Genomic DNA, 21977 nt, shown 5'->3' with positions numbered 1-21977 from the left:
CAGATGCAAGTAGCTTAGATGCATGTATTTCAGCTCACTACAAGTAATGGCATTAGTGGTAGTAGTTTCATTCACAGTTTTGCATAGTTAGGGTCTAGCTAGTCAAATTAGGGTTTACTAGGGTTTTCATGCTTTGTTGGCTTTCAGTTTCTTTTTGCAAATAGACTAGTCTCCTTTGAGTTAGCTTTCGTCCATCATTCATAAAGCTTCTTCTGTGAGCCTATAGAAGTTGGCTTGAGCCCTAGCGGACTTGTGCCAGCTGACCAAGTGACAGCTGCGACAAGAGCTAGTACTTGTGCATACAGCACCGTCGCTTCCAAGTTTGTACGAACTACCGGGTTGATAAAATTAGAGATAGGAAGCTCCAGGAGTTGTAGCATTATTGCTACAATACTGGAGCCCACCATCTTTTTGGCGTCGTTGCCGGGGAAGCATCAAAGTATTAGTAATTGTTGCTTTTCTTCTACTTCCTTACTCTTGCCTTCTGCTAAGTAGTTTACTTCATTTCCATTCTGCAAAAGTAGCATAGCATTTCCTGCTTTCATAGATTAGCATTTCCTGCTTTCATAGATTAACATTTCCTTTCTGCAAGCGTAGACTAGCATTTCCATTCTTGCAATTTCATTTGAGCAAAGTAGACTAGTTCTTTCCTGCTTTCAGTTTAATTTCGCATCTTTCATAGTTAGTTGTAGATCAATCTGTCCCAGTTTTGCAGGTACCAAAAGAAAAGCAAAGCAAAAGAAATCAAAAGAAAAAGAAAGTCTTTTCCATTTCATGCCTCGTAGGAACCGAGATAGATCAGGCAAATTCCTACCAAACACCCCCACCACATCACTGAGTCACCCTTCTCTCTTCTTTGGTGACAGTGACCCAGAAGAACCTATAGGTGAACATCCTGAGATATCCAAAGACCCTATAGTAGAAGAAGAGTTAGAGACCACTCCATCTGAAGCTATGGCTGACAATAGAAGAGAAGATGAGAGAATAGAAGGTGCCTTCCCCATCCGAGAGACCAATGGAGAGATGAAAATGAAGAACATTAGCCCCTCCGCCTTACCTCACTTCCATGGGCTGACCACTGAAGATCCGGATACCTTCCTGTTTGAGTTTGCTGTCCTTTGTAGAACCTATGACTATACTGAAGATGAGCAAAAGTTGAAACTTTTCCCTTCCACTCTTAAGGATGCAGCACTACGCTGGTTCATGGGCTTACCTGGGAATAGTATCACCACTTGGGCTCAGATGCAGCAAGCTTTCAACACCAAGTACCGGGATTACTGTAGGTCCAAGGAAACAAAGGGGGAAATCTTTCGGATGTCCATGGGAAATGATGAGTCCTTAGAGGATTATGAGGAGAGGTTCCAACTAAGCTATAAGCGGGCCAGGTGCACACTTGACCCTGAATCCCTCAAGTTGGTCCTGCTCCGAGGAGTCCCTGAAGACCTCTTAGATACCCTTCACATGTTAGCTGGGGGGGACATTTACCAACTGCCTTATGAGGACATCAAGACTGTGTTTAGAAACCACTCCAGGGCAGCTCGGAAACGAGGTAGAGGAAACCACCTCTCAACTAGTGTCCCTTTCTCCAAACATGAGCTTGCAAATCAATTAGAAGATCTTAAGAGTGAGGTGAGACAAACCATTGCCATGCAGCTTGACACATTCAGGATTCAGCAAAAGAAAGAAGAGGCTGAGAGAGCCTTGGCTGTCTTCTGCCCTAGGTGCACAAGGAGGCACCCTAAGAACGAATGCCCATTGCATTTGGTTGAAGTGTGTTTCGTTTGTGAGGAGGACCATCCCACAAATCAGTGTCCAACCTTACCTGGGTTTAAAGCCATGTACCAAGGGACAGAAGCTCCCACAGAGCCTCTCTATTACCTCAACCAAAGGAGGCCACAGGGATCTAGACCTTATCAGCAGGGGATGCAAGGGGCATCTCAAGCTTATTACAGCCCCAACCAATCGACTCCTATGCCTTCCTGGGGTCCCCCTGCTCATCCTTCATGGTCCATGCCTCCTCCATGGTCTTATCCACCTCAGTACCCCACTCAACCTACTTCTCATTCATATCACTCACATGCCCAGCCACAGCCTCAATGGAATGCACCTCAGTCGGGGTGGAGGCCCCAATACAACACTCCTCCTGCCATCTTGCCTCCACCACCAGTTCAACCTCAGCCATTACCTCCTGCTCCTCCAAGGCAACCTCAAATGCCTGCTCAACCGAACCCGAACCCCAACAATAGACAGGCCCAGCAGGTATACACTGGGGAAACCTCATGCCCTACCTATGCTGTGGAGATCCAGGAGATCAATCTTCGATCTGGAAAGACTCTACCAGATCGCCAACCTCCTCCCCCAGAGGATGAGGAAGATAAACAGGAAAGTGAACCAAAGGCTATTCCACCCTTTCCTGAGAGACTAACAGCCACCACACAACCCAACCCAGAGGAGGATGAGCTTCTGGGTGAGCTCAAGCAGTTGTGTGTAAAAATACCACTTCTCCAAGCCATCAAGGATGTGCCAATATACAACAAACTGGTTAAGGAGAAGTGTTTCAAACACCCAGGCAGACGGAAGAAAGATGCCTCAACTATCAATGTCATAGGACAACTGTCTGACCTTATGTTAGGACAAGTCATCTGCCCAAAGTACCTAGATCCTGGAAGTCCTGTAGTAGATGTTCACATCAATGGCACCATTATACCTCACACCTTGATTGATCTGGGGGCTGCCATTAATGTGATGACCAGGGATACCATGCTTAAGCTTAATCTTCAGGGTTCCTTGAGGAAGACCTCGACAGTACTGCAATTAGCAGATCGCTCCACCGTGACTCCCGAAGGGATTGTGGAGGATGTCTTGGTCTCTATTGACTCTTGGGAATACCCTGCAGACTTCCTGGTTCTGCAACCAAAGGCCAAGCTTACTGGATATCCTCTCATTTTGGGAAGGCCTTGGTTAGCTACTGCAGATGCTTACATAAGTTGTCGTGCAGGAAACATGACCATCAAAAATGGTCCCATGTCCAAGCAGCTAGTCCTATACCCTCCTGCCCAACCCTCCTTAGAGCATGACTTACCACTCTGGTTGGAAGAAGGAGAGGAAGACGAGGTGTACTCAGCACCTCTGTGCACCTTAGATACCACTAGAAGAGACCCCCCAACCGAGGATGACTTGATCGAGACCTTGATCCAGAATCCACCTTCCAGTGCACTACCCTTAGAGAAATTGGTGGAGGATGCCCAAGCTAGCACCTTAGTGGATCTTTGTACAACCAACCCTGTTACTCCCAGAGTCAAGAATGTGGAGTTCGGCCCTGAGAAAGCATTGAAGATCAGCTCCTCCCTATCTCCTTCCCAGGAAAAGGAGCTGTGTAGTCTGTTGGCCAATCACCTAGATGCTTTTGCTTGGAGCTATAAGGAAATGAAAGGAGTCCATCCTTCGGTCTGTACCCATCATATATACATCAAAGAGGATTGTAAACCGGTTAGGCAACCTCAGAGGAGAATGAATCCAGCCCTTAAGGACATTGTCAAGGAAGAATTGCAAAAACTGTTGGATGCCGGATTCATCTACCCCATCTCAGATAGTGAATGGGTGTCCCCTCTAGTGTTGGTTCCCAAGAAAAATGGGAAATGGAGAATCTGTGTGGACTACCGAGAACTGAACAAAGCTACCAAGAAGGACCATTTCCCTCTACCTTTCATAGATCAAGTGTTGGATGGACTGGCAGGAAAGAAGTTCTTCTCTTTCCTGGATGGGTTTAGCGGGTACAACCAAATCCAAATCAGCCCGGAAGACCAAGATAAGACCACCTTCACTTGTCCTTGGGGTACCTTTGCCTATCGAGTCCTTCCCTTTGGGCTATGCAATGCTCCTGCTACCTTTCAGAGAGCTGTCTTGAGCATCTTCTCGGAGCTGGTCCATGATGCAGTAGAAATCTATATGGATGACTTTACTCCTTATGGGGCCAACTTCCAGGAAGCATTGTCCAACCTGGGAAAAGTCCTAACCAAATGCACCGAGATGAACTTGTCCCTTAGTCCTGAAAAATGTGAATTCCTAATGACTGAAGGGACCGTGCTAGGCCATACCATTTCTTGCCAAGGATTGCAGGTGGATCCTAACAAAATTGCTCTCATCAAGAGGGTTCCACCTCCTCAAAAGGTAAGGGATGTCCGGAGTTTCTTGGGATTAGCAGGATACTACCGGAGATTCATTAAAGATTTCAGCAAGCTAGCCTCGCCATTGTTTGGCCTGTTGGCAAAAGATGTGGAGTTTAATTGGACTGACGATTGTCAGAGGGCTTTAAATGAATTAAAGGACAAGTTGGTGTCAGCCCCAATCCTGAGAGGTCCAAACTGGGCCCTACCTTTCCACATCCACACTGATGCCTCGAACAAAGCCATAGGTGCAGCTTTAGGACAAGTTGAGCAGAAACTTCCATATGCCATTTACTTTGTTAGCAAAAACTTGTCCAAAGCTGAGCTGAATTACACTGTAACCGAGAAAGAATTCTTGGCTGTGGTCCATGCACTGAACAAGTTCCGACATTATATTACTGGTTACCAGACCTTTGTACATACTGACCATGCTGCTATTAGATATTTAATGAATAAACCAGATGTGAATGCTCGTATTATTAGATGGTTACTTTTATTGCAGCAGTTTGATTTGACCATTGTTGACAAACCAGGTAGAGAAAATGTTGTTGCTGACTTTTTATCTAGATTGGATTTGTCTGCAGATGAGGATGGAACAGTGGATGACCAGATGCCCGATGAACATCTGTTTGCTATTTCAGTACTCTCTCCATGGTTTGCTGATATAGCAAACTATCTTGTTTCAGCACAGTTCCCTCCACACCTATCTTCCAGAGAGAAGAGCAGAATCATCAGAAAAAGTGCCTCATTTACTTGGATCGGGGGCAATCTGTTCAAGCTTGGCCCCGATCAGATCTTAAGGCGTTGTGTAAGGGAGGAGGAAGTCTTTGATATCCTCCTCACTTGTCATGATGGGCCTTGTGGAGGACATTTTGCAGCAAAGAGAACTGCCTTCAAAATCCTGCAGGCAGGCTACTATTGGCCCACACTTCATCAAGATGTCAGAAGATATGTCAGTCAGTGTGACCAATGCCAAAGAATGGGGAAACCGACCCAAAGGGATGAGATGCCTCTCCAACCTCAAGTGACTCTTGAGCCATTTGAGAAGTGGGGCATGGACTTTGTGGGCCCAATCAACCCCTCTTCGAGGCAAAGGACTTACATCATTGTGTGTACTGACTATTTGACAAAGTGGGCAGAGACCAAAGCAATCAAAGCAGCAACAGAAGAAAAGGTGGCCGAGTTCCTAAGAGAAAACATCTTCTATAAGTTTGGCTATCCAAGAGAGCTGGTCACCGATCAAGGGAGCCAGTTCACCTCCAACCTGGTTGAAGATCTCCTAGCTCATCACAAGATCAAGCATAGGACTTCCACCCCTTATCACCCTCAAGCAAATGGGCAGGTGGAAGTCACCAATAGAGCATTAGAAGGGATCTTGACTAAAGTGGTGAGCAGCAGCAGAAAGGACTGGGCAGATCGCCTGGTTGAAGCCACATGGGCTTACAACACCACTTGGAAGACCACCACCGGCTTCACACCGTATGAGCTGGTCTATGGGAAGAGAGCTTTGTTGTCCATTGAGTTTGAATACAACACTTTGAGGATGGCAGCTCAGCTGGACCTAGATCTCAGCCATGCACAACAAGAAAGGCTACTGCAGCTGAATGGCCTGGATGAGCACCGAATGCAGGCCCTCCTTCACTCAGAAGTGGTTCAACTTCAGAGAAAGGTGTGGCATGACCAACATCTCCATGACAAGCAATTTCAGCCGGGAGATTGGGCTTTGTTGTATGACTCCAGATACAAAGATTTCAAGGGGAAGCTGAGAACCAGATGGCTAGGACCATATGCAGTGGAGAAATGCCATGACAATGGATCTGTCCTCATTCGAACCATTGATGAGGAAGCCATTCCCATGCTTGTCAATGGGCATCGTTTGAAGATCTACAGGAGACCTCTCTCAAGACAAGAGTTCATCAAAACTATGGAGAAATCTGTATTGGTCATAGAGAAGGGTTCTGCCTCTGCCTCTGGCATACCCTGAAGGATAAAAAAAAAATAAAGATCCTTGGGTGAAAACCTCTCTGAGGCGCCCAAGGCAGGGAGTAGGGGTGAAAACCTCATTGAGGCGCCCCTATTGTCTTTCAAAAAAAAAAAAAAAAAAGGTGAAAAAGATCCTTGAGTGAAAACCTCTCTGAGGCGCTCAGGGCAGATGGCACGGGTGAAAACCTCTTTGAGGCGCCCCTGTTATCTTTCAAAAAAAAAAAAGAGAGAAAAAAAAAGAAAAAAAACAATAAGCAAAATATGGTAAAATTGCATGCAGGTTGCAGATGTTCTATGGAGGAGAGGAAGCCCTTCAACTCAAAGCCAAGGGTCCTTATCATGCTGTCAAGGAACCTCACCAGCACCTCCTCCAAGAGTACCCATGTTTTTTCAAGGTATGTGCAATTTTATCATGGTTTGAATCTTCTACAGGAAGATGTTGTCTTTCTACAGGAAGATGCAGTCTTTCTACAGGAAGGCGCGGATTTTCTACAGGAAAGTGCAGACTTTCTACAGGAAGGCCGAACTTTCTACAGGAAGCTCTGTGTTCTACAGGAAACTTCCTGTAGGAGTTTTGGACGGCCAGAATTCATCTTAAAAGGAGATTTAGCGACTATGGATTGGTTTGGATGCATGCAAGCCTCTGTTGGCACCCTTGCACATTGTTGTCACCTTGCTCCACCATCCTTGTCGACATGCGACCAAGTTCCCTGCACCAACAAAGAAGATCGATGAGTTCTCGCGGGAAAAGCCATTTTCAAAGTTAAACAAATGCTGGGATCTCATACCGCAGGCATCAAGAGCTCCGGGAACGTGATTGAAAGGCCAGAACCTCCATCGTGCAGCATGCACCCAAGGAGAAAGGACTGTTACGAGACACCTCGCGGGAATCCTGTAACAGTTCAACCTGCTCGAGTGGATACCATTCACAGCACCGCCATCTGAAATAAAACGCGGGCGCATGCAAGCAAAACATCCACTCCATCGTTGGCAGCCTGTAACCACGAGCCTCCGGGTCTGTGTAAGTCGCATGCAGCAGGTAGATCCACTCACCATCGTCCAAGAACTGGAAAAATCGTGTGCAGCCACGCAGGTAAGTGTCTCAACCCTTCCTTCCATCAAATCGCATGAATTTTACTTTGAAATTGTTTGCAAAGCGTAAAATTGAATGGTTGAGCGGCCGTATGGCCAGTCGACTGGCCACGTCGGCTAGTTAAAGTGTAATTGGATGTTTGGGTGGCGGCCACGACAAAGAGAATGAACGGCACGCACGTGAGAACACTCTCGTCAGAAGCATGAGTTTAACAGGAAAAGGCGGCGGCAAATCTGTGGGAATGGATGCGGCAGCAAGTGAATACGCAGGCGGATGATGGATGACGTCGCCCAACGGTCCGGTGGGGACAGCTCATCCCCCGCGCCACGGATTGCGCCGATTCAAAATCTAATCGGCTAGATCATGCGCATGCATTTATCATCCAACACTTCAAACTCGGGTGGCTATTCTGATCTCCTCTGCACTTTGATACGCCGAGCTGTTGGCTACCAGAACGCCGGTAAAGCACACCTCGAGCGCGGGCCAACTACAGTCCTCCCCGAGAATTGTGCACTGCTTCTACAGGAACGCAGTTCTACAGGAACGCAGTCTACAGGAACGCAGTCTTCTACAGGGAAGCGGGTGCCTCACGAAAAAGGTGGCCAATTAAAGAGGTAACCCTGAACTCTTCATGCAACTGGTTAGTAGAAGTGGCAAGACCATCGTCCACAGTCGGGTCATAAAGATATTGGTGGAATTGTTGTTTGTTGTGCCTATGCTGTCATTCTACAGGATGTCAGTTTAGGTAGACTGTGTTGAATTTTGTGGATTATATGCATGCTCTGCCTTAATAGACCAAATCTCTTTTGCATTTGCCACCTTTAATTAAAACAACCGTGTTCATCATGCCGGGTGGGTTTATAAGACGGGAACCCACTGATTCAACCAAACTAAGGGAAAACCCGGCAGTGGTAGAGCTCTTCACCAGAGCACAATGGATGCCTTTTTGTGATAAGCTGCAGGGCTACGATGATGAAGTGGCCGAAGAATTCTTGCAGGCTCTGAAGCCTAAATCCCAGACACTGGCCACAGTAAACTTCAGAGGTCTAAGCCTCAAGCTCACCCCAGAACATATCAGTCGGATCACAGAACTTCCTATGGGTTTGCCGTGGGATAAGGAAGAAAGAAAGCTGAGCCAGCAGGCAAAGAAAGAATTCTTTCCACCTGAGGAAGAATTCTCGGAGGACAAAAATGGGGTGCGAAGAACGAGCCTGTTGCCACCATGGAATGAAGTCAGTTTGCAAATCATGAAATATATTACTTGTGAAGGCCGTTTCAGCATCGTGTATGCATATCACTTTCGACTGCTCACTGAGTTGAGGCACCGAATTGACCTTCCTGTAGAACAAAAACTGAGCATCCCTTATTACCTACTGCAGTCTCTAATGGAGTGTGCCACAAAGCTGAAAGAGGGTATACCAGATCAGATAGCCCACCATGGGTTGATCAAGCTTCTTGTGGAAGATGCATTGCACTCATATAAGGTCCCCCTCTCATGGGAATCCTTCCGGAATTTAACAAAAGATGGGGACATTAAAATGTTGATCGAAGAAACGGGTTCCTCCAGCAGTGAGGAACAAGAAGCAGTGGCCGAGGGACAGAGAGAAGAAGGCCAAGAGACCCCGACCACAGTACAGAAGATAGAACAAAGGAAGAAGCATGAGGAAAAAGAGGACAAAGAAAAAGGTGGCACACCTATCCTGTCAGAAAGGGAAAAGAGGATGAAGAGCCGAATGGACAGAGCTGAGGTGGTCCACGTCAGCCCAAGTACCTCAACAGCACCTGCAACCAAAGCAAAAAGAAAAACTCAGGCAGGCAAGCAAGCAAAGGTGGAGACACCTATGTCTACAGGAAAGCAAAAACAGGCTTCTACAGGAAGCCCAAAAACAAAAACAAAGGCTTCTACAGGAAGCCCGAAGATCATTGAGAAGCATGCTTCTACAGGAAGCCCAAAAGCAAAGACCAAGGCTTCTACAGGAAGCCCGAAAATTGTTGGGAAACAGGCTTCTACAGGAAGCCCAAAAACGGAGACAAAGGCTTCTACAGGAAGCCCGGAATTGCAAAAACAGGCTTCTACAGGAAGCCCGAAATTGGAAAAAGGGGATTCTACAAGAAGCCCGAAAGTCATCGAGAAACAGCCTCCTACATGAAGCCTGAAGACAGAGAGAGGGCCTTCTACAGGAGGCCTGGAAGTGGGCAAGGCAGGGTCTTCTACAGGAAGCCCGAAATCTGAAAAGGAGGGGCCCTCTACAAGGAGCTCTGAGAGAGCAAAACGCAAGAAAGAGAAGGCTGGTATTCTAGAAAAGGAGGCAGCAGCGGCGCTGGCCGCCCTCAGTACACCTCCAAAGCCAAAGGAGAAGAGAGAGAGGGAGACCCCTCTACCATCTGAGGCCAGGAGAAGCAAGCGGATAACCACGGGCAAGCCACAGCCTCCACCCGGCAGCCAAACCACTTTAGGGGATGTCCCTACTTCACCCAGTGCAAGAACCCCCTCTAAAACATCAGCCACCCCCGAGAAGGGGAGCCCAAAAATAACTTCCTGGACACGAAAAATAGGCCAATCGCCTTCCGAAGCCCGGCTCAAGGAAATAGGAAAGGGGGAAGAAGCATCACCTTCGTCACCACCAGGGGCAGCGAAGGCAGGGCCACCAAAAACGGGAAAGGAAGAAGCGCCACCCTCGGTAGAAAAGGCAAGGTCACCAAAAACAGGAAAGGAAAAGCATGCTCCGGGCTCTAGTTCTCGGCCAAAGACGAGGAGCCAGGGCAAAGTTGCTCAAGGATGAGCAAATAGTTTAGCTGGGGGGTGATGATGAGCCCCAATTTTTGGTACAATTTGGGCTCATTTGGCCTACTTGCTCTGCTCAAACCATTCATTTTTTATTGCTTATGCATTCATTTCTTGGTTTATTCGTGTTGTTTGTAGGAAGAAAGGTAGGCATTCTATCCACGTGACTAATTCATGATGATTTCAGGTTTTGACATTAAAAGGGTGCAAAGATCACGAAAAAGGAGACAAGGAGACAATGAGGTGGCACTGCTGGTTTTTAGGAGAGGATGTCCACAGTCTTGGGGACCTTCCTCGTGATTCCCACCATAGCTCCGAGCTCCAATCCATCTCCCCACCGAGCTTAGAGGCAGCCAACTGTTCTACAGGAACAGCAGTTATAACTGTTCTACAGGAACAGCAGTTATGACTGTCCTACAGGATCAGCAGTTTAAACTTCAGTTGGACAGCCGAGCTCCACAAATCAAGGACACCTGTTGGATGATCATTTTGCATAAATACTGAGGCCGTAGCCTTGGATAGGAGCTTTTTTGAACTTTTGTATTACTCTTGTAATTGGGAAGTATGAGCTACAGCTCGGTTTTTGTTCCTTTCGTAAGCCAATTTTGGCATGTCATCAGACTTTCGTTTATGAATAAAGGCAGGCAAATTTTGATCTCATTCTGAGTTTCTAAGGGAGCTATAGCTCTCAGGTTAGGGCCCAACCTGAGAGCAATAGATCTCCTCGGTGTTGTAATGTTATTTGCATTTCGTTCCAGCACTTTGAGTTTTTACCTTCACATGCAATTCGAATTTACAGTTTGCTAATTTAGTCTTTTTCATGAGCTTAGATAGGATTAGTTTATGGTGAATTTGTTTCAGCTGCTTAGATTCGATAGGAGGATAGTTATAAATTATTGGAGCTCCAGCAAAAGGTTGTTAAGGCTCACTACCATCTCTGTTAGGGATTGGGGTGCAGTCCATAACCAACCACCAAAAAGAAACGCAGTTCTTCTCACTTCCATGCAAGCTGCAACATAGACATTTTCGTTGAAGATCCATCCATGCACTTTTGACATTGAACCATACTTCTACATTTCACTTCCATGCACGAGTTTCATTTCTTGGTTTTCCATTGCTGTTCATAGGTTTCATGGCACAGTTATCATAGGTTAATGAATTTCTCGTTTTTGGTGCATAAGTCATTTGTTTCATTTACGCTGCTCCACACCACTCCACTTTCTTCTTCTTCTTCTTGATCTCTCCTCAATCCACCTACTCAGCCTCTGTCCAGCTCATTTACCCTCCAACTCATCCATTAACCACTTAGCTCCATTTACTTAAACTTTCGTTGATCCCATCCTTCCAACCATCGAACCACTGCATGCACTCTTCCTCCATCTGATTTTTCTGCTCCTGAGCCATCACCAGCTCCCTCTCCATCTCACCTATCCTCCCACACCACTCCAACACTTCACCATCTCCCAAAACTTCCACGGCCAAACAACCTGTAGAATTGCACAGACTTCTTGTAGAAATCCCTGAGTTTCATGTAGGATCCCCTGCAGACTTCCTGTAGAAGCCTGCAAACTCGGTTGCTGAGCATCCGAACGTGGTAGACTTCTGTGGACTGATGCTAGAGACCCTCTGGGACCTCCCCCAGCCATCCTGACCTTGCCCATGCTTTCCTTCCATTCCAACCGCTCCTGCACAACCAAACCCTAATCAACAGCATCATCACAACAAATCCAACCACTTAATGGAAAAAAATATAAAAACATGTCTTTTCAGATGCAAGTAGCTTAGATGCATGTATTTCAGCTCACTACAAGTAATGGCATTAGTGGTAGTAGTTTCATTCACAGTTTTGCATAGTTAGGGTCTAGCTAGTCAAATTAGGGTTTACTAGGGTTTTCATGCTGATCCGGATTTAAACAGGAACGCAACAAATTACAGAGATAACCATATACACAAAGATGCAGCGGAAATAATACTTCATTTCATTAATGGAAAATACTGAAATATGCTTACAACAGAGATGGAAATAAACTAGCTAGGGCGATGGTAGCTTATCTCTGAGAAGAGATGTGATGGCTACATGCCTCTGAACTGTGTTACAATGAGGCTCGAAGGCCTATTTATTGTTGAGAAACAATGGAAAACCCTTAACATTCCAAAACCTAACCCTAGGAGATGAAACGCCAAACTGTGGGCCCCGTTTGGGGGTAAATTGGTACATCAACTTCCCGGGGTCGTAACTTTGGCATATGATCTCCGTTTGACGCGTACAATAGCTCGTTAGAAAGATCTATCCGAGTACTACCACTTTGGGAGGCAACATCGGTCCATGGACCCATGTTGCCCCAGATTCCCAAAAAAACGTCGTTTAGGGCCTCAAAACGGCTCCGGAAGTTCAGGACCCGAAAAAACTGCTAAAAATAGTAAACTGTGCTACAATTAAGGAAACTGAAAATGCTGAGAAAGACAATGGTGGGGGTCCAGGTGGACTTGGCAGGTGGCCACCAATATCCACCTGGATCATTCCTCCCCCCTTAGGAAGCAATGGTCCCCATTGCGTTGAGCTCCTCCATGAGATGAGGAAACTTCTGCTGAACTTGTTCCCTGGTGAGCCACTTGCCCTGCTGAAGGAGTTGGCCTGCTTTGACAACTCGATACAGTTGGATATTCTGTTGGCGAGTGTTCTTGATCTGTGTGTCCATGATCCGATCAGTTGCAGCTTGTTCCATGCAATCTGGATTTAATTCTGTGGGTTTGAGCTGTTCTGCAATGTCGGATGTGTCTAGCAATGGTGGAAAGTATGGCCGAAGGCGGTCCACATTGAACACTGGGTGCAGGCCAAGGAATGGGGGAATGCTGAGCTCAAATGCATTGTCTCCCATAGCCTTAGTAATGGTGTAAGGACCATATCGGAGTGGTCTCAATTTCCGATAGGCTCCAGTAAGGCGTTCCTTTTGCAAATGCAACCAGACTTTGTCGCCCACCTGAAACTTGTGTGGCACCCGATGTTGATCATGTCGCTGCTTGTACTTGGCATTTGATTTCTCAAGAATGTCATGGACCTGCTGGCGAATATGTTGGATGCGCTCAATGAAGCTGGTGGCCTTATCTGTTTCGGACTGGACATGAGCTGAATTCATGTGAGTAGCTGCAAGTGGCATGGCCACATCAATGGGGCATAGTGGCTGGAATCCCAAACCCACCTGAAAAGGGCTATGGCCAGTGGAGCTGTGAAGAGCTCGGTTGTAGCTGTGCTGAACGTAGGGGAGGCTCTCGTCCCATGTGCGTGGATGCTTTGAGTTATACATGCGCAGAATGTGCACAATCATCCTATTGACAACCTCTGTCTGGCCATCAGTTTGAGGATGGAAGGCTGTGGACTTCGTGAGTTTGGTGTCCAGCATTGACCAGAGACTGGACCAAAAGGTGCTGAGAAACCGACTGTCCCGATCTGAGATGATAGACTGTGGGATCCCAAAGTGCACCCACACTCGTTCAAAGAAGAGTTTAGCAGTGGCTTCTGCTGTGATATTCTTCTTGCAGGCCATCATAATGGCCATCTTTGAGAACCTGTCGACGACCACAAAAACACAGTCATTTCCATGCTTAGTGGAAGGAAGGCCTGACATGTAATCCATGGAGATGGATTCCCAAGGTCGACTAGGGGTAGGCAACGGGGTATAGAGGCCTTGCTTCTTAATGGTCGGTTTGGCAATGGCACAGGCAGTACATGATCGGATGTACTTCCCAACATCCTGTCGAAGATTCGGCCAATAGAAATAGTTTTGCAGTACTGCCACTGTTTTCTCGACCCCGAAATGCCCAGCAGCCCGACTGTAGTGTGCTTCCCAAATCATCTTGGCACGCTCGCTTGAAGGAACACAAAGGTGACCGAGGTGGCATAATAGGGCATCCTGGAGGTGAAAATCTGCAACCTGCCGACCCTCCAAGAGTGTCTGGTATGTGTGGCCGAATTCTGGGTCGCTTTTGTAGAGAAGTGGCCAATCAGAAGTCTCGTGCCCGCAAGAGTTGAGCACGGTGGTTAGCGCCATGATCGGTGGTCGACTGAGGCAATCTGCAACATTATTGGTGCTGCCCTTTTTATACTTGATATTCAAGTGAAACTGTTGCAGGTATGTAGACCACTTCTGATGGCGATCATTCTGCAATTTCCCTTGGGTCTGTATGAACTGCAGAGGTCGGTGGTCTGTGTGGATGACCGTTTCCTTCCCCAAAATGTAATGCTTCCATTGTCGGCAGGCCTGTACAATGGAATACATCTCTTTATCATAAGTGGGGTACTTCCGGACTGTGTCTGAAAGTGTTTCACTGTGATATGCCACTGGATGTCCATGTTGAGTAAGGACTGCCCCAATAGCATAGTCAGAGGCATCTGTCTCGACCTCAAATGGTTGTTGTAAATCTGGTAACGCGAGCACTGGTGCCGTGCAGAGGCGATCCTTCAACTCCCTGAATGCCTTCTGTTGAGATTCAGACCAAAAGAATTTTGCTTTCGCCCCGCCCTTGGTGACTTGACTCAAGGGCCAAGAAATATGAGAAAATCCCAACACAAACCTGCGGTAGAAGTTGGCAAGACCTAGAAAGCTGCGGAGCTCTGTTAGAGTGGTTGGAGAGGGCCAATCCCGAATGACTTGGACCTTGGCTGGATCGACATGCACCCCCTGTTCATCAATGATGTATCCCAGATACTGAACCTCGGTCATGCCAAAAGTGCATTTCTCCAAATTGGCACATAGCTTGTGTTGCCGCAGTGTTTGGAGAACCTGTCGGATGTGGTGGAGGTGCTCTTCCCAACTCTGGCTGAAGATCAGAATGTCATCCAAGTATACTACTACAAAGGAGTTGGTGAATGGCCGCAAGATGTCATCCATTAGCCTCATAAAGGTTGCAGGAGCATTCGTCAATCCGAAAGGCATGACCAACCATTCGAAGAGGCCCTCCTTGGATTTGAAGGCAGTCTTCCACACATCTGAGGGTTCAATTGGTACCTGGTGATATCCTGACTTCAGATCGATCTTGCTGAAATATTTCGCCCCCTTTAGTTGGTCTAGGAGGTCATCAATCCGCGGGATCGGGTACCTATTACGGACAGTGATCTTGTTCAGCGCCCGATAGTCAATACAGAGTCTCCACGTCCCATCCTTCTTCTGTACCAACACTATCGGGCTCCCACAGGGTGAAGAACTCGGACGGATGTGACCTTTCTGCAGGAGCTCCTGAATCTGCCTCTTGATTTCATTGTTCTCCAGAACGGAGCGCCGATAAATTGGTCCATTGGGTAGCGGCGCACCTGGGGTCAGATCGATGGAGTGCTTGACTTGACAGTGCAGAGGAACCCCTGCCGGGGAGGTGAAGATGTCTTCGTACTCCTCCACAATCTTGTCCATCTGTAGCTGCCGTGCAGAGGGACCCCGTTTGGAGGCCGCGGCCACTGTCTTCTTCTTCCCTTGAGGGCGTATCATCAGGAAAACAAATTTCCTGGTTTTGGAAATGATCTTACTGCATTGTTTTGCAGTAATCAAAGAGATGGCGGCAGGTGGTGCTACCTCTGGTATCCTGAACAACTTATTTCCCAATGTAATAATAACAGCACGGGGCCTTGATTCATACACAGCATGTCGCTTCCACAAGTATGGTTGTCCTAGTAATACATCACAAACTTCAAGGGGAGCAATGTCACACAATACCTCATCCGTGAAGGGCTTGATGTTGTATGGAAGGCGACACTGCTGGCTCACGCGAAGATCTCGCCCTTGGTGAAGCCACCCAATGGTGTATGGTTGTGGATGTGCTGTGGTCGGTAAGCCCAACCGCTTCACGACCTCTGCCGAAATGAGGTTCTTTTGACTCCCGCTATCAACAATGAACTGTATCGGGGAGCCCTTTACCCACATCTGGGAGTGGAAGAGACGCTCCTCCTCCTCTGGATCTTCGGGTTCATTTTTCTGGATCTTTGCGGTAGCAACAGTGGCGCTGGGATCCGCATCAATGATCTGCTTCCCTTTTTCATACCCCTTATCGGGTTCTGACTCAGAGTCGGAACATGCATCTGATTCTGAAACCTTTAGCTCAGCCACCAGTGACTGCTTGGCCCGACACTCACTTGTGTTGTGAGTGGAGCTCTTATGGAACTCGCACCATTTTCCAGTGTCCTTTCTCGGCTTCGCGGCGTTGCTCTTTGCTTGCAGCTTCGGCTGGTTGTCTTGGGCTGTCCCGCCTTGGCTTTGTCCTTTGTTCTGTGGTTTAGGGGCACCTTTCCCCTGCTTTGGATTCGCAGATCCAAAGTCTCGCTTCTTTTGTTTAAACTTCTGCTCGACCTTGACGGCATACCGGTATGCTGCGCCGAGCGAGGGGATGTTCAGGAACTGTATTTCTTCCTGGATGTACTTGTGCAGGCAGCCACGGTATTTGAGTATCAAATGTTGCTCTGAATCCTTGATACCCAACTTTGTGCGAAGGGTATGGAAAAGATTGGTGAACTCCGGCACGTCTTGGTCCCTTCCCTGCCGCAGCGTGGTCCACTTTATGTATTCATCCCCATAGCTTCCGACAGGGTAGTGCTGCTCCTTGATGGCATCCCGGAACGAATCCCAGGTGGGTGCGGCTGAAAATAGTGAGCCAGTACTTTCATCCTTCTGCTCGCAGTAGGTTTCCCACCAGTCCTTGACGTGGGGGGCTGCTTTGAGAAGAGCAAAAACAATCTTTTCCCGACTCGAAAATTCATGAACAGAAAAATAACCCTCTAGCAGATTTAACCATTTATCTACGGCATCGGCGTCTATCTGACCCTCGAATATGGGGATTTCAAAATTAACTTGTACCTTAAAGGGTGTGGCGTTTCCAGAGGAGCTGCTGGAAGCCGATGCGCCGCTTCTGGGTAGCCGCTGAAGGATCTGCGCAAAGCTGTCCATCATCGCGTTCCGTTGTCGCTCGAGCGCTTCTTCGAGCAAGATTTTGATGGGATCTCCTGCCCCCTCGTCTTTCTTCTCGTCCGCCATGGGAGGCCGTCGGGATTTGCGAGGCTGGTCTTGCAAAGGTTCAACCAGTTCAAGCCCTAACTCCTTATATCCCGACCTTGTTGGGGACATGCAAAGAAAAACAGAGAAAAAGCAGACCTCTCTGATACCACTGATCCGGATTTAAACAGGAACGCAACAAATTACAGAGATAACCATATACACAAAGATGCAGCGGAAATAATACTTCATTTCATTAATGGAAAATACTGAAATATGCTTACAACAGAGATGGAAATAAACTAGCTAGGGCGATGGTAGCTTATCTCTGAGAAGAGATGTGATGGCTACATGCCTCTGAACTGTGTTACAATGAGGCTCGAAGGCCTATTTATTGTTGAGAAACAATGGAAAACCCTTAACATTCCAAAACCTAACCCTAGGAGATGAAACGCCAAACTGTGGGCCCCGTTTGGGGGTAAATTGGTACATCAACTTCCCGGGGTCGTAACTTTGGCATATGATCTCCGTTTGACGCGTACAATAGCTCGTTAGAAAGATCTATCCGAGTACTACCACTTTGGGAGGCAACATCGGTCCATGGACCCATGTTGCCCCAGATTCCCAAAAAAACGTCGTTTAGGGCCTCAAAACGGCTCCGGAAGTTCAGGACCCGAAAAAACTGCTAAAAATAGTAAACTGTGCTACAATTAAGGAAACTGAAAATGCTGAGAAAGACAATGGTGGGGGTCCAGGTGGACTTGGCAGGTGGCCACCAATATCCACCTGGATCACATGCTTTGTTGGCTTTCAGTTTCTTTTTGCAAATAGACTAGTCTCCTTTGAGTTAGCTTTCGTCCATCATTCATAAAGCTTCTTCTATGAGCCTATAGAAGTTGGCTTGAGCCCTAGCGGACTTGTGCCAGCTGACCAAGTGACAGCTGCGACAAGAGCTAGTACTTGTGCATACAGCACCGTTGCTTCCAAGTTTGTACGAACTACCGGGTTGATAAAATTAGAGATAGGAAGCTCCAGGAGTTGTAGCATTATTGCTACAATACTGGAGCCCACCACGTTCCACAGGCTATAGTCACAGATCATGGATAGCATTTTCGCAATCACATGATTGCTGAATTAGTTGCCAAATTAGGGTTGTCTCACGATAGCTCTACTCCATATTACCCGCACGCCAACAGACAAGTTGAATCAATCAACAAGGTCCTGAAGCGCATGCTGCAAAGGATGATTGGAGTCCACAAAAGGAGTTGGCACCTGATCCTGTACTCGGCCTTTTGGGCATACTGAACATCGATAAGGAATGCAATCGGGTTTACACCCTTCCAACTGGTGTATGGCCTAGAAGCAATCTTACCATTTCAGTGTGAAATCTCGTCCCTCAAACTCGCAACCGACCTTCTCCCTGGAACTTCAGAAGAGGAGGCTCGTTTCTTGGAACTAATCCAATTGGATGAAACCCGTCGTGATGCTGCTTTGGCTAACGAAGCCCATAAGAAACGAGTCAAGGCGCAGTTCGACAAGAATGTCAAACCCCGTGTCTTCTCAGAAGGTGACTTGGTCTTACTTTACGACCAAGAATCCAATAAGTTGGGAGCAGGTAAATTCAAGTCTTTATGGATGGGCCCCTATATTTTCAAACATGTATTAGCAAAAGGAGCCTACGAGTTAATGTATTACGATGGAATTCCACTGGTGCAACCCCGTAACGGGTTGTACCTTAAGCGTTACTATGCATGATTCAGTGTGGTAACCCATATGCTTTTGTTACATTTTTGTTTTCGCTAAGGGTAATCGTTTTGGTCAAGTAAATCCACTTTTTACATTTGTTGCAGATGTCGAACCTATTGGAATCTTTTGTTGGATATGCCGACGGAGCAAGTCGTAGTTCGCGGAACCTATCTTCTGCGGCCTGGGCCATTTTTGATCCAAGCGGTGAGTTAGTAAGTTTCAGAGGGGTATGTATTGGTTGATCAACGAATAACATCGCTGAATATAGCGCGTTGATAGAACTTCTCTCTGATGCCATCACACATGGCATACGCCGACTTGTTGTCAGGCTAGACTCACAGCTCGTCATACTACAACTCACTGGTATCTACTCCGTCCAAAATCCAGCTATCTATCGCATGTTCCTAAGGGTCAAGATTTTGGAAAGGCAATTTGATTTTATTCAATATCAACATATTTCCAGAAGCTTAAACACATTAACTGACTCATTGGAAAATTATGTGTTAGATAGACATTTGCAACATTTATAAAAAGAAGCATTTCATCAATATTTGCATTCGGATCATGTAACTTAACCAAAATAAGACTCCGAAAATCAAAAATATATATAACTGTTTATGGTTTACACATAATGTTCTGTAACCAAGGCAAAATTAGTCAAATGACCCAAAACTCAAAACGCTAGGGGGCACCCTAGTCTAATGATGTTGGTGATAACAAGTCACCGCCTACGCAATCATGCGTAAAATCCTAGTCCATCGACTTGGCACGCCAGTAGTATGTCGCTGCAACCTCAGAGGCAGCTCGTCAGTCCTCACTTCTGGAATACCAAGAGTGAGGCCCTCAACCTGATCCTGTAATGTTGAAAGAGTCTCAGCCACATCGAGGTCGCGAAGGATATCCCTTCCCACAGCCCCTCCTGCTGGAGCGGCAGCCGACACTCTCAGGCGTGCTACTGGTCGAACGGGTCCAACATCTGCATGAGCACATGAGTTCTAATTAGTCTTGACAGAATAAAGCACAAGGACATTATAAAGAGAAACGATAAACAGAAATATGGTCAAAGAATTTACCAATGGCGCCCCACTGCTCGCCAGCCGGCGGTACCAAATCCGGGTCACCTCGGAAATCCATACCAGCATATGGATACTCGGAAAAAACCATCTCCTGACAATCAAACCACCAAAAGAAGGTATCAAAAAAGGAAACCTGAGACTGACCAGCATGTCTGGACATATGGTTGACCCATCTCTGCATCCGTGGCTCAGTCGATGGAGGTAAACCAAGTGAAATATACTGCGGCTGCATCAGCGAGATCTTTTCCAAGGCAAAGGCGGTCAAAATAGAACCATATCCAAATTTCTTCAATATTCCTTTTTTCACCTTGTTCAATTGTTCTTTCATCACAAAGAGTACTGCATCACACCAGTTGAACACCTTCGGTTCAAGGCATTCTAAGGTATACTGCATATAAGATCGGTTGGCCACATGAAGAGTCGCACTACCAGCCATCCTAGCAAAAGTGAACATAATGGTCCTCACGGACCTGTCAGTGACATCTCAGATGTTGATCTTGTTGTCTTTACTTGGCTGAGATCCCTCTCTGCAATACCTGCGAATGTAATCTCTCACAGATTCACCCTCACGGGCCGAACCTGATAATGAGATAGGGGCACCCCGCCTCGATAAGCTGGTCAAAAAATAGATGTCCACAACAGTCAAGGGGATGGATTTGCCCCTAATCTGGAACACCTGGCTGGTAGGATCCCAGGCATCGAGCAAATACTGCAACAAGTTGATTTTTTGCCTCATGCTAGAGATACGGAAAAACTTGAACAGGCCACAGTTCCGCAGTGCATTTACCGTAACCGGATAATGTAAAGCAAGCATGTCCTCTTCTTCATGCTCACGTTCTCGCCGTGTAACAGGCATTTTGCTCCAATGAATCTATGAAAACAAACAAGAGAAGAGTTAGATCCTGATTTGGTGAAAAACAGGCAAAAATTTCCATTGAAAATTGTGCACAAATTTCCCTCCTTGCACCCATCGCACCCCCGGCAGTGTTCTGGGTGCGTTGCATGCTAACTGTCTAGTGGGTAGGCCAACATGCAACGCACCTTTCGATATAGAAAGGGTGCGATGGAGTCAGGGCAAGTTTTTCAAACCCCAGAGGCTCAGAAAAACCAGAAATCAGGCTCAGAATGCAAAATGGAAAGGATGAAATGAAAGAGCTCAGGTTTAGCTCCTACCTAGTCCAGACGGCGCCGAAAATCATCCACAGAATCTCCTCGAATCAACTGGTGAAAATCAAGGGGGAAAGCACCTCCAAAGCTCCAACAGACCAAATTTCAAATGAAATGGAAAAATGAGGGGTAAAAACACTTTTAAATTAATTTTTACGTAATTCGAGTAAAATATTAGTGTCTTAACTCATTTTTCAAACGTATATTGTTCATTCTAACTAGTTTGATGAAGCAATTGAGCAGGCAGTACAACCTTTGAAGGGACATGGTAAAATCAAGAAAATCAATGACCATTATATCGAGCAGTTTTAACTCGGAATTCAAGCTCGTTAAAAAATAAACATAAGCAATGAGCAAGTGTTTCCCCCAGCATTTAAGCTCATTAAAAAATGAACCAATTTTCTGTAAATAACCATTGTGAATGTATTACTTCAGCCTTTGAAGCCTTGGTCATGTTATCATCATCACCTCCACTCCGTATTGGCTGATCATTCACCTCCACTTGATTTTTTACCCTTTTGAGGAACAACTGCGAAGAGTGATCCTGTTGGCCATCCTTGTGACACTACCGTGATTGGAAAATTCCAAACCTTACCTGGAATCAGCTGCTACCGAATCTATCACTCGTTCCTCAAAAAATGAGTCTCCTTTAAGCTCTTTTCAATTGACTCGTAAAATATGAAAAGATTGCCAAGCCATTGGCCTCTCCAGCTCGTTAAAGGGACCGGAAGTTCTATCCCTCCTTTAGATTTTAATCTTTTTGGACCTGAGGGATTATTACACAAAAAGATCGAGCGCTTGCTTTGTTCGGCTCGTTAAAATTACCGAAAATTCATCCCTTTTGTATTATTTTATACTTTTTCAGACTTAGGGGATTAGATGACGAAAAATGATTTTTGGAGTTTCCTTTACGTCCCTTTTTAGACTCTCTAAAATTGAAAATGACCGAGATATCTTTGTCGTTAAACTCGTTAAAACTAAATAGCG

This window comes from Pinus tabuliformis, chromosome 7 (genome assembly GCF_031772625.1).
Source record: "Pinus tabuliformis cultivar Carrire ecotype Pingquan chromosome 7, CPIR1, whole genome shotgun sequence".
Taxonomy (NCBI): Eukaryota; Viridiplantae; Streptophyta; class Pinopsida; order Pinales; family Pinaceae; genus Pinus; species Pinus tabuliformis.
This window is presented reverse-complemented; position numbering follows the sequence as displayed.